General features: G+C 40.5%; 1 pseudogene; it reads left to right on the top strand.

Moving 5' to 3' along the window:
• The first annotated feature begins 401 nt into the window (after positions 1 to 401).
• On the top strand, positions 402 to 3,090 carry LOC114027913 (annotated as a pseudogene).
• The last annotated feature ends 10,247 nt before the right edge of the window (positions 3,091 to 13,337 follow it).

Below are 13,337 nucleotides of genomic sequence, written 5' to 3' on the forward strand. Positions count from 1 at the left end.
TTATGGGTGGATATGATTAGAGTCTACAAAAGTTACAGAGAGAGGAGCATGATCTTGTTCTTTAAGACCTAGATACTAGAACTAAGGTCACCTCTACTCCTCAAACCTTGAAGCTTAAGAAACATGCTAAAATGGTGAGCTTTGGTGCCCTCCCCGTTCCAGCCAGGTGAGCCTTGGTGCTGGGGTGGGGGGGGGGCAGCCAAGTGAGCCATGCCCCATCCCTCAGCCATCCTGGTGAGCCTTGGTGTTAGGGGGACAGTCAGGTAAGCCTTGGTCCTCTTGCCCTCCCCCCCCCCACCAGCCAGGTGAGTCATGCTCCCTCCCCCAACCATACACTAGAACCTTGGCTTGCTGTGATCCAGCATGCTCCCTCCCCCCCAAGCTAGTTTAGCTTCGTTTAAATGAACTCCCTCAGCCAGGTGAGCCCACCTTGAATTAGAAGGAAGTCAGGCTTCCTGACACCCACCCAACCGAGGGGTCCTGGAAATAATTTCTCTCCTCCTCCGTACTTTGCGGTCCTTGAGGAGCTGGGATGCCCCACCTAGGTCACGTGGCCTGGCCCAGCTGAGGGCCAGATTGGGTTTTTTGGTTCCTTTAGAGGCCTGGAGGTGGCTTGTGCGTATCTTCCCCACTCCCAGGGCAGCCTCCTCCCGAGCAGTCTGGGGCCAGTGATGCCAGTTTGTCGCCCGCAGAGCTGCAAGGACAACGCCCCCGCTACCAGCTACTACGTGGAGTGCTCGGAGCCCCTATGTGAGATGTGCGTGGAGGCCCACCAGCTGGTCAAGTACACCAAAGACCACACCGTCCGCTCCACTGGCCCCGCCAAGTACCGCGATGGGGATTACACAGTCTACTGCTTAGTCCACGAGCACAAGCCACTGATTCTCTTCTGCGAGAGCTGCGATACCCTCATCTGCCGGGATTGCCAGCTCAATGCACACAGATCATCAATACCAGTTCCTGGAGGGCGCTGTGAGAAACCAGAGGAAGCTCTTGGCCTCCCTGGTCAAGCGCTTGGAGGACAAGCACGCCAGACGGCAGAAGAACACCAAGAAGTGCGTACCTTGATCCGCCAGGCGACCGGTGTGCAGAAGCGGGTGCAGGTGGATGTGAAAATGGCCATCCTGCAGATGATAAAAGAATTGAACAAGTGCGGCCGCGTGCTGGTCAACGACGCCCAGAAGGTGACAGCGGGGCAGCAGGAGTGCCTGGAGCGCCAGCACTGGACCATGACCAAGATCCAGAGGCACCAGGAGCACATCCTGCACTTTGCCTCCCGTACCCTGGAGAGTGACAGCACGGCCCTGCTGCTGTCCAAGAAGCCGATTTATTTCCAGCCACACCGCGCCCTCAAGATGATTGTGGATTCCGTGGAGCCCGAGGGGGACATGAAGTTCCTGTGAGACCTCAATGCTTGGACCAAAAGCGCCGAGGCCGACAGCAAGATTGTTTCGGATGGGAGTGATGCGGCCTCCCCGGTCCCCCGGCCATCCTGAAGGGAATCAGGCCATGGACCTGCAGGAAGACTAGGTGAGCTACCGCCCAGATGACCCCTGCAGTGCTGAGCCCAATGTGTCCGGAACGAAAAGGTCCAGGTCGGGCGAGGACTCAGTGAGTGGCCTCATGCGGAAGGTGCCCCGGGCGAGCGTGGTGCTCCTCGATCTGGACTTGACGGGGGACATCCAGACCCCCGGACTGCAAGGTCTTCCCTGGGGTCACCAACGAGGCCTTCAACCTCATCGTCATCGAGGTGGGGAAAGCCGGGGACTCCAGGGGGTCCTCCTGTGCCACCCATGGCCATGGTCAAGGACGAAGAGACAGAGGCTGCCATCGGTGCCCTCCGCCCCGCCCCCCCCCCCCCCCCCCCGGGCGGGGGGGCCCCCGGGGCCCCCCCCCCCCCCCCCCCCCCCCCCCTGCAGGAGTGGAGGGACTGGAGACAAAAACGCTGCTGCTGCCTCCCCTGGACCGCTCCGGGCCCGAGGTTCCCCACCTGGCCTTCCCCAGCAGCACCAGCTCTAGCCTGGAAGTGCTGGGAGGCCCCGACGCAGCCGCTGCTGACGCCATCGCCACAGCTGCCCTGGAGCCGTGGACGACAGCGCCACCATTTGTTGCGTCTGCCAGAAGTCAGGGGACTTGGTGATATGCAGCCAGTGCGAATTCTGCTTCCATTTGGAGTGTCACCTGCCAACCCTGCAGGAGGTGCCTGAGGAGGAGGGGAGCTGCTCCCTGTGCCAGGCAAGATGAGGTCTCTCTTCCTGGCCCCAAGAGTGTGGCCTTTACCCCCGATGGGGACACCTGCCCTGCCAAGCTGTCATCTACTAACCAGCAGAAGTGTGAGCGTGTGCTGCTGACTTTGCTTTGTCACGAGCCGTGTTGTCCCCTGCACCGACTGGCCAGGGACCCCACGCCCTCGGTGGAGCAGTAGGACACCCTGGATCTCACTCTGATCCGCGTGCCTCCAGGAGAGGCTGTCGCCCCCGTACAGCTCCCCGCAGGAGTTTGCCCAAGCAACTCAACAAACTCAACAAACTCAGGACGACACAGCTGATGTCCAGTCAATCAACGGTCTTCAACGCTTCTTTGAGACTAGAGTGAACTAGGCTTTTTGGAGACACCAAGTTCTCAACTATTCTGGTGGAGCCCCTCCCTCTATTATACCAGCTTCTGGCCTGACCCCTCCAGAGCTGGTGGGTGGCCCCAGCGACGGTAACTGAGCCCCAACCTTGCCCCAGAATGACTCCATCGTCCCCTCACTCATTCCTTCCTTCACCTATTGGTCCTTCTGTATCCTACCCCCAGATTCGGTTTTTACTTCTCTCGAATTAATAAAAACGTAACCCAGGAGTCAAGGTCCCACAAGTCACGAAGACCCAGAGCAAGCGAGGTGTCCTGGGAGGCCCTGGCAATGGGTCTGGCTGGTGGGCATGGTCCTCCCTCCCCTTAGCGCGAGACTGCCCTGGGATGCAGTTAGGTCCCCCACAGCCCCGAGGCTCCCGAGGGTCCTTCCCCCTTCCATTTAGACGAGACAGACAGTCTTCCGGGCCCACGCACCTACTTCCGGCCCCCAAGGTCCGAACGGTTCGGAAATAGGGTTAGTTTTTCCTGACAATCTCTCCCTGGAGAAGCTGGGGCTTGGAAATGGCTTTGGGGGGCTTCCCCTCCTGGGTGGGGCCCATGATCTTCCTTGACTTTTCTTTGTCACCTGCTTCTTGTACTGAGTTTGGAGTTCACTGGAACACCTATCCAATAAACTTGCCAGCTATGCCTCTCCTGGCCAAAAAAAAAAAAAAAATCAAAAACCAAAACAAAACAAACAAACAAAAACAAAAACAAACAAACAAAAAAAAATGTTAAAGACAAACAAAGGGAAGTCCTACTTTATGTTACCCTAGCAAATATATGAAATTCAATGTCTAGTAGATGCTACCGGTCTGAACTCATAAATTATTTAGATAAAAGTTGAGATAAATTGGTAGATGGTAGATTCAACTGGTTTCTATAGATTATATTAAGAAAATGTCAGGATGTTTTGGGGTCCCTGTTCTCCCCTAAAAGAAATAATTTATAGTTACATAGACCATATAGCTGACTCAGAATGGCATTTCTTAGATTTTGATGAGAACATTACCACACAATTCCTTTCCTTAATGGGATAATTCATCACCTTTAAATGTTAGTTTTAAAAACCTTTTCCCTTTTTGAAATTATAATTTAGGTGATGGATATAAATAGGCTGATGGGTATTACCAATGATGATTTGTGGATGAAAAGTGCCACAAAAGATTTCACTGAGCCACATAACAGTATATATATAATTGGAAAGTATTAGTCAGTCAAAAAACATTTATTAATCACCTAAAATGTGCTAGGTGATAGGACTATCATATAGTCAAAATCAGAATCAGGGATAACATACATATTGCCTAAGTGATACATTGGCATCCATCTTTTTTTTTTTTTTTTTTTTTTTTTTTTTACAGAGGGGACATGTAGTGTGTTGGATGGATCTTGTATGGAGGATTTGGGGACAAATTTGGATAAAGATCACACAGAATGGAAAGAGACATACATGGGCTTTGTGATGGAAGTAATGAAAGGAACATGCATAACAATTGGAACATAGATATATTGAAGAATCAACATATTGAAACAATGAGACACAGTTGATAATCTGTATTTCAGAATAATTAGTCTAAATTTAGAGAGAGAAAGCCTGGAGCATTGGCATACTATGGCTAAAACAATGTAGCCCTGAATGTCAGGCAAAAGTGGGGGCCAGATGTGACAGTGGGTGGGCTTTGGGGTTCTGTCTGACAATGCTGCTATAAGAATTTGCTAAGTGTTATAGATTCATAGTATTAGAGCTAGAAGGAACTTTAAGTTGTTAAGACCAATCCCTCCATTTTACAAATAAGATAGTGAGTTGCACAGGATTTCAGTCAGAATGAGAAAAAAAATAGAAAAAAAATGGAATATGATATGCTGAAAAGCAATAGCTTGCACCTAAGGTAAAACTTATTCTGGAAAGCTCATAATATTCTTATATGAAAAAAGAAAGGCTTTCAAAAAAAAAAAGGGATTTTCAAATGTCCCTCATGATTGAAGAAGAGATGAGTAGACTCTTTGAAATATAAACCTAGTAGTAAAAAGAAACTTAAGACAGTTTTTTTTTTTAAAGTCCATATAACATGTAAAGGCCTAGTGATGACTTACTATTTACATGCTGGAAGAAGAAAATTAAGTCTCCTTCCTTAGAAGTCTCAACTAGCCTAAATATCATTAGAGACATGAAAAATAGAGCAATTATCAGTTAATCTTTTAAAAGGTAATCAGATAGACATATACCAGAAAATGAAAAGAGATGGAAAAGAAATGAAGTGACTTTAGATTTTAAAAAGCCATAACCAAAAGATGAAATCAAGGAGTGGTAATAGGATGAAGACAAAAGAATAATGTCAAGAACACTAAAGCAAAGTATGAGCTAGTGAGGAAAGCTATGGATAATATATATGGATTTTCTTTTAGATCTCTAACCTTGAGAGGTTTCATGGCCTAGTAACTAAAGAGCTAACCTTGAATCAGAAGACCTGGATTTGAGTATTTCCTCTGACATATATCAGCTGTTTGACCCTTGGAAAGCAATTAAAATTTTGAGTTACTCTAGACTACATTTTAAAACTTTTAAGTGGCAGAGCATGTGCCAATCTGAATTAGCAAAGGAAGTTTTCCCTTTCAGGATTTTACCAATGAAATCACAGCTCTAGTCTAATCACAGCACTATCTCTATAATGGCGAAAAGAGGTGTGTAAAGGAAGGATAGGATGACTATTTGGGGGTAGTTTGGATGATGATGGAGAAAAGATCAGATTTTCTTCCTCAGTTTTCTTTGTCAAGGAAAATGATCTGTAGTTTGGACAAAAAAAGAGAACAAAAATGGCTAACATGAAGTAGAAACTGAAGATGAGTAGGGACAACAAAAGAGGTTTCCTAGTTGTCCATGATGAGTTTAGATTACTCAGAGCCCAATGAAAAACATCAAAGATTCCTAAACAAAATTGTTAATGTAATAGCTGAAGCCCTGTCAATAATCTTTGAAAGATCATAGAGCAAGGAAGAGTTTCTGCAGGGCCAAGAAGTGTAAATGTTTCTATTAAAAAAATGGAAGAGATTGAAGCCTGCAAAGTATAAGCTAAGGAACCTGATTTCAATTTCTGACAAAATTCCAGAGTGTATTATCTAAGGGATAGTTAGTGAGAATTTCACAATGTCTGGAGCATAGTAAATGTTTAACAAATGTTTATGGATTAGTTGATTGATGCTTGACCGGAAAACATAAACAAAGATCTTGCAAATTAACCTTATTTTCTTATTTGAAAAGGTTACTAGACCACTGAATATGCACATGTACACATACATATTAATATGCTTAAAATAAAATTACTCTAAACATATTTTAAAATAAAAAAAGACTTTATATAGTTACATGATGAGTAATAGTTTCAGCCAGGTCCTATACTTAAAAGGAGAATATGTCCTAGAAACATCTAAAATCAGATTCAGAAGAGCTTTTAAATTTTTCAAATGTAGTTTTTAAATGAAATACATACATAAGGGAAAGAAAAAAACCATCAAAAGTCAGTGTTACAATTATACACGTGTGTATGTGACTATCTCCAAATTTTTATATTTCTGTCTATATCTTTATCTATGTCTACCCTATACCTATATTTACATCTACAACTAGATCTGCATCTACACTTACATTTATGCTTATACATACAGCTACATTTATTTATCTCTGTATCTAGACCCAACTTGTGCTTTCACTGGTATTGGGGACTCACTTTACCCATTCAGCTTGGCACATACTATAGAATTTATAGTCCTAGAGAATTGTCTGAGGATAATGAAAAGAGAAGATCTTTGTCTAACCAGTATGTGTCAGGCAAACTCAGTCTTCCCAATTCTGAGACTGATCCTCTGCTCTCTAAACCACACTACCTTTCTGATGCAGATAAAGTTTACCTCTATTTAGCAGTGTCTGGTATCTTATCCTTCCAGGTGATCTTCAGAATCTTCCCAAGACAATTCAAATGGAAGTGGTTCAGTTTCCTGATATGGTGTCCAGGTTTCACTGCATACAACAATGAAGTCAGCACAACAGCTCAGTAGACCTTCACTTTGGTATGTAGCCTAATACCTCTTTTCTCTCATACTTTCTTTCAGAGCCTCCCAAATACTGAACTAACTCTGGCAATGTGTGTGTCAACCTCATCATCTAGATGGACATCCCTGGTAAGTATACTGCCAAGGTGAATGAACTTATGCACAGCATTCAAAATCACTCCATTTTTTGTAACCAGTGGTTACATGGATGGCATAGTGTTGGCTGGTGGAAAATCTGTTTTCTTGGTGTTAATTGTCAGGCCAAAATTAGCACAAGTGGCAGAGAATAGATCCATATTCCCTTGCATTCCTGCTTAAAAGGCTGCTTTGATTACACAACCATCTGCAAACAAAAAGTCAAGCACCAATTCTCCCTTTACTTAAGTCTTGGCTTGTAGCCTTCTCAAGTCAAATAATTTACCAGCAGTGCAATAGCTGACCTTGATGCCATTTTTATCCTCATTGAAGGTGTTTGACAACATTGCTAAAACATCATGCTAGAAACCATGGGAGCAAGCACATAGCCCTGCTTCTCTCCATTGGTGACTGGGAATAGAGTAAAAACATTATCCATCATCCAGAACCCATGTAAGCGTGCTGTCATGAAACTGGTTTACACTACTGATGGTCTCTTATGGCAACCAAATTTTACCATGATCTTCTACAAGCCCTCATGATGACAGTATCAAAGGCCTTGGTCAGATCAATGAATGTTGTGTACAGACTTCTGTTCTGCTCTTGGCATATGTACTGGACTTGTCAGTCTGCAATCACCATGTTGAACATTCCTTGGCCCTTTCTGAAGTCACATTGGCTCTCAGGTAAATGACCATTTTCCAGGTGAAGGATCAGTCAATTAATGAGTACTCTGGCAAGAATCCTTCTAGAAGTGACTAAGAGAGAGAGACTCCCCTGTGATTGTTACAGGGCAACCTATTTCCTTTTCCTTTACAGAGATGGATAATAGAGGTATCCTTGATCTCCTGGAGCAAAATGTACTCTTGCCATATAACCCAGAATATTTCCATCAACTTTTATTTGAGTCTTGGACCCTTGTCTTATAGATCTTTGCTGGAATGGAATCAGCACCAGGCACTTTGCCACATGACAAGAACTTAATGACATTTAAAAACGTCTTCTTCAGTTGGAAGTCTGGCTAGAGAAGGATAGACTTCCACTTGAGGTATACAGTCAATGACTTCAACATTGGTTGATGATGGTCTGATGAGAACAGCATGGAAATGTTTAACCCATCTTTCTAGGATCATGTCCTTATTAGTTTGGCTCTATCAGAGTAGCTGAGATGCAGCAAAGATCTTTGGCCCGAAAATAGCCTTCAGGGCATCAGAGAAGTGTTTTGGATTGTTACTATTAGTGTAAAACTGAATCTCATTTGCAGTAGTCTCCCTCCTCTGCAATGAATTCAAGTGGGTACATTTTCTCCCTCTAACTTTACGACCATACACAAGTCATTTCCTTTATTGGAGCTACAGTGTTAGGAGGTTAAACTACATAATCTTTAAGGTCTCTTTCATAACTAAATAATACAATACTATGGTTCAATGTCAAGAACATGGGGCAAACCTAGATGGGCAAATGGATCCATAAAGCCTTATAAAGACCAGCTTCAAGGAATATGGTGGTAACTGCATTACTGAAAGGGAAACAATGAAAAAACAAAACAAAACAAAACAAAATTAGGCATTTCTGAGGTGCCAAGAGTATTTTTCTTTTCTATATTACCTATTTGACCTTGGATAGGTCCTTTTTAGAGCAATCATTTTAATCAGTCCTTTCAATTACACATTTTTAGATGTATAGATAAGTATGCTAGAAAATCACTAACAAGAAGCTCTCTGGGGAAAAATACAACATATTTTTAAGTTTAATCTGAATTATTGACATTTGTCTATCACTTCCTTAAGTCTAGAAATCAGCAAAACAATAGATCAAATCCTGATTTGTGGAATTTGCCAATTTCTGATATATAAATGATCACACTGAAAATTTAATGCTCAACTCTCTCTAGCTGGTCTGACCTTTCTCCATTAACACTCTTGAATCTGACTACAGAGTTGGGTCATAGGAACACAAATTTAGAACTTGAGAGACCTTAGAAATCATCTAGTACAATCTCCTCTTTTTACAAACAAGGAACTGATACCTAGAAAGGTTAAAGTTCTTTGCCCCAGGTAACACATTTATAGACTATAGATTTATGTGCATAAAAAAGTAAATTGTGCAAAAGAAACAAATAAGACTTTTTCTACAATGTCTACTAGCTATTTGATTTGTATTAAAATAAAGCATTAGCAATTTAGCACAGATATGGGTTATGCATTTTTCCTTGATTTGTATGAATAATTGTTTTATGACCCAGATTTATAGGGAGCTGATTGCAAATCAACTTAATAATAATGTTTCATGTTATTTAAAAAGGTATACAAAAACCAATTAGGTTCATTAATAAGAAGCTGGTTATGCAAGAGGAATAGTAGTTGATATTGTTAACTTTTTTTCCACCTGGATTCTTCAGAAAATCAATGATCATTATTTTAACAGTGAATAATTCAATTGTTCTGTGATGGAAGAAAAGAGAAAAAGGGAAAATTGACTTTAAATATTCAAGGAGTCATCATTGTTGGCTATTCATACTAATTCCTACCTTTGCCTGTAGGCATATGTTCCTTCTCCTGCTCCCATTCACATCTAGTTTCTTTAGGCAGTCATCAATGGCACTCATGACAAGAGCATGAAAATGGGAAGACAGATTAGAATAATCATCTAGAACAAGATTTTTTAAGGCATTTGAAAATCATTTATCAGAATCAATATGATTCTAAAGTGGTATTAGGCAAGTGAGACATTTAAATTTGTTTTTAAGGACAAAGAAAAAGAGTGTTGAAATAAATCAAGAGTAATTGGCTCTTTGTTTCCATGTGGAAATTAAGCACACAAATGTGAAATTAGGTTAGGGTTACTTGTAGTGAATTTTGTGATTGAAATTAAACAGAAGCCAGAAAGTATTTCAGAAAAAAAAATGAGTTAGATACATATAAAAATGATCAAGTATAAGGTGATGGGAGATGTGTGGCCCAATAATTAACAGAAATTAGTAAGAGATTAGTAGTAATTGGTAGGAAAAAAGATCTATGAGTTCTATGGACTACAAGTTTAGTCTAAGTTCATAGTGCTATGTGTTAGCCAATAAAGTCTAATTTAACTTTAGGCTTCATTAAGAAGATATGGTTCAGCATTCAGGATGAGGGAGGTACAGTACCACTGTATTCTGCCCTGATCATCCCACATCTACAGTATTGGTTTTTTTTTTTTTCCTGAGCATCACATTGTTAGAAAGTAATTAGCAAGCAGGAATGCATTTGAAGGAGTGCAGCTAAGATAACCACTGGATAATAGATTTAATAAGAGCTAGAATTTATATAATTTTCAGGTTTGCAAAATACTTTACAAATAACCCTTGCAACGACCTTAAGAGGTAGGTGCTATTAATTGTACTCATTTTATAAATGAGGAAATGGAGGCAGAGGATAAGTGATTTGCCTAGTATAACATAGCTAATAATTATCTAAGGTCAAATTTGAACTCAAAACTTCCTGACTCCAAGTTCAAATATCTATCAATCCACTGTTCCAGATAGCTGACTTAGAGTTGGAAGAGACCATGAAGGTTTTCTGGTTCAAAACTCCATCTTCCCCCATGAAGTTAAGAAGCACAGAAGAAAGAAAGATATGGCACTAGAAAATGATCCCTTCAGGTTGGAAAGTGTCCAATATGCTACTGGGAAAGAGCAGAGGACAACTGCAAGTAGCTCATTACTAATCAAGTGGCTGGGCCAAAGCCAAAAGAAAGCTCAGCTGTATATTGTCTGGTGATGAAAGGAAAGTTAGTTGCTGTAAAGATCAGTATTTCATAGAAAACTGGAATGTAAGATCTATGAACTAAGGCAAGTTGGATGTGGTCAAACAAGAGATGGAAAGAATAAACATTGACATCTTAGGTGTCAGTGAACTTAAATGGATAGGAAAGGGTGAATTTAATTCAAGTGATCAGTACATTTGCTCCTGTGGTCAAGAATCCCTTAGAATAAATTGACTAGCCATAATAATCAATAAAAAACTGAGAAAAGCAGTACTGGGAAACAACTCTGAGGTACCACATCACACCTATCAGATTGGCTCACATTATAAAACAGGAAAATAACAAATGTTGGAGGAAATGTGGGAAAAGTGGAACACTAATGCATTGTTGGTTGAGTTGTAAACTGATCCAACCATTCTGGAAAGCAATTTAGAACTATTCCTTAAGAGCTATAATACTGTGCATATCCTTTCATCCAGCGATACGACTATGAAGTCTATATCCCAAAGAGATCATAAAAACAGGGAAAGGACCCACACATACAAAAATATTTATAGCAGCTCTTTTTGTGGTGGCCAAGAATTGTAAACTGAGGGGATGCCCATCACTTCAGGAATGACTGAACAAGCTGTGGTATATGAATGTAATGCAGTACTATTATTCCATAAGAAATGGTGAACAGGCAGATTTCAGAAAAACCTGGAAAGACTTACATGGACTGATGCTGAGTGAAGTGAGCAAAACCAGGAGAATATTGTACACAGTAACAGCAATATTGTGCAATGAAGATCTGTGAATGACAGCTTTTCTCAGCAATGAAATGAACTAAGACAATTCCAAAAGACTCATGATGGAAAATTCTGTCCACATCCAGTGAAAGAAGTACAGAGTCTGAATGCAGATTGAAGCATATTATTTTCTCTCTTTTTTTTCTTTCTTGTGGTTTTTATGACATGACTAATGTGGAAATATGTTTAATATGATGGTACATGTATAGCTTATATCAGATTGCATGCTGTCTTGGGGAAGGGGGAGAGGATGGGGGAAATTTAGAACTCAAAATCTAATAAAAGTGAATATTGAAAATGAAAAATAAATAAATTTAATTAAAAAACTGTACTGGAGCATAATCTCAAAAATAACAGAATATCTGTTTGAATACAAGGCAAAACATTCAACTTCTTAGCAATTTAAATCTATACTCCAATCACTAATGGCAAAGAGGCCATAGCTGATTAGTTCTATGAAGATGTAAAAACATCTTCTACAAATAACACCAAAAAATATGTCACCTTCATCGTAGGGGATTTGAATGCTAACATAGGAAATCAAAAGATAATTGGAAACCAGGCAAGTTTGGCCTTGGAGTACAAATTGAAGCTGGCAGAAACTAATTTTGTTTTGTCAGGATAACTTGCTGGTCATAGCAAATACTCTTTTTCAGCAACACAAAAGGTGACTGTACACTTGGGCACCACCAGATAGGCAAAATCAGATTGATTATATACTTTACAGCCAAAGGTGGAAAAGTTCTATGCAGTCAGTTAAAACAAGTCCTGGAGTTGACTATGCCTCAGGTCATAAGCTTCTGATTGCAAACTTCAGACTTAAATTGAAGAAAGTAGAGAATACCATCAGAAGTGATGAACAGATTTAAGGGATTTAATTTTTAAAATTTAATTTATTTTAGGTACATTTTAAGTCCAAACTGTGTCCCTCCCTTCATCCCCACCCCACACTAGAGGAGGCCACCAGTTGACAAAAATTATACATACATATATAGCTATATATGTATATGTGTATTGTGTAAAACCATACTATGCATACTTTTGTTTATCAGTTCTTTCTCTGGAGATGGATTGCATTTTTCTTCATAGGTCCTTTGTAGTTGATTTGAATGTTTATAATAGTCAAAATAGCAAATTATTTACAATTATTCTTTGAATAACATTTCTGTTATGATATATAACATTCTCTTGGTTCTACTAATTCACTTTTCATTATTTCATGAATGTCTTCCCATGTTTTTCTAAAATCAACCTGCTCAGCATTTATTATAGCATAGTAGTATTCCATCACAATCATATACCACAATTTGTTTAGCCATTTCCCAATGGATGGATATCCCCTCATTTTTCATTCTTTGCTACCACAAAGAGAGCTGCTATAAATATTTCAGAAAATGTAGGTCTTTTTTTTTCCTTTCTCCCGATCACGTAGGGAAACAGATATGACAGCGGTATTGCTAAGTCAAAGGGCATATACAATTTTATGACTCTTTGAGCACAATTCCATATTGCTTTCCAAAATGATTGGATCAGTTCACAGTTCCACCAACAGTGTATTAGTGTCTCAATTTACCCATATCCCCTTCAACATTCGTCATTTTCTCCTTCTATCATTTTAGCCAATCCGATAGGCTGTGAGATACTAACTCAAAATTGTTTTAATTTGCATTTCTTTAATCAATAATGACTTAGAGCATTTTTCATATGGCTATATATACCTTTTATTTCTTCACCCAAAAACTGCCTGTTCATATACTTTGACCTTTTATCAACTGTGGAATGATTCATATTCTTAAAATTTTGACAAATTTCCTTATATATCTGAGATATGAGACTATTATCCAAGAAATGATCTATAAAAATTTCCCCCAAGTTTTGTACTTTCCTTCTAATCTTGGTTACATTGGTTTTTATTTACACAAAACTTTAATGTAATCAAAATTAGTCATTTTACATTTCACAATGCTATCTCTTGTTTATCCATAAATTCTTCTCCTATCCCTA

The sequence above is a fragment of the Vombatus ursinus genome, unplaced genomic scaffold (genome assembly GCF_900497805.2).
Source record: "Vombatus ursinus unplaced genomic scaffold, bare-nosed wombat genome assembly UNPS02014864.1, whole genome shotgun sequence".
Classification (NCBI taxonomy): Eukaryota; Metazoa; Chordata; class Mammalia; order Diprotodontia; family Vombatidae; genus Vombatus; species Vombatus ursinus.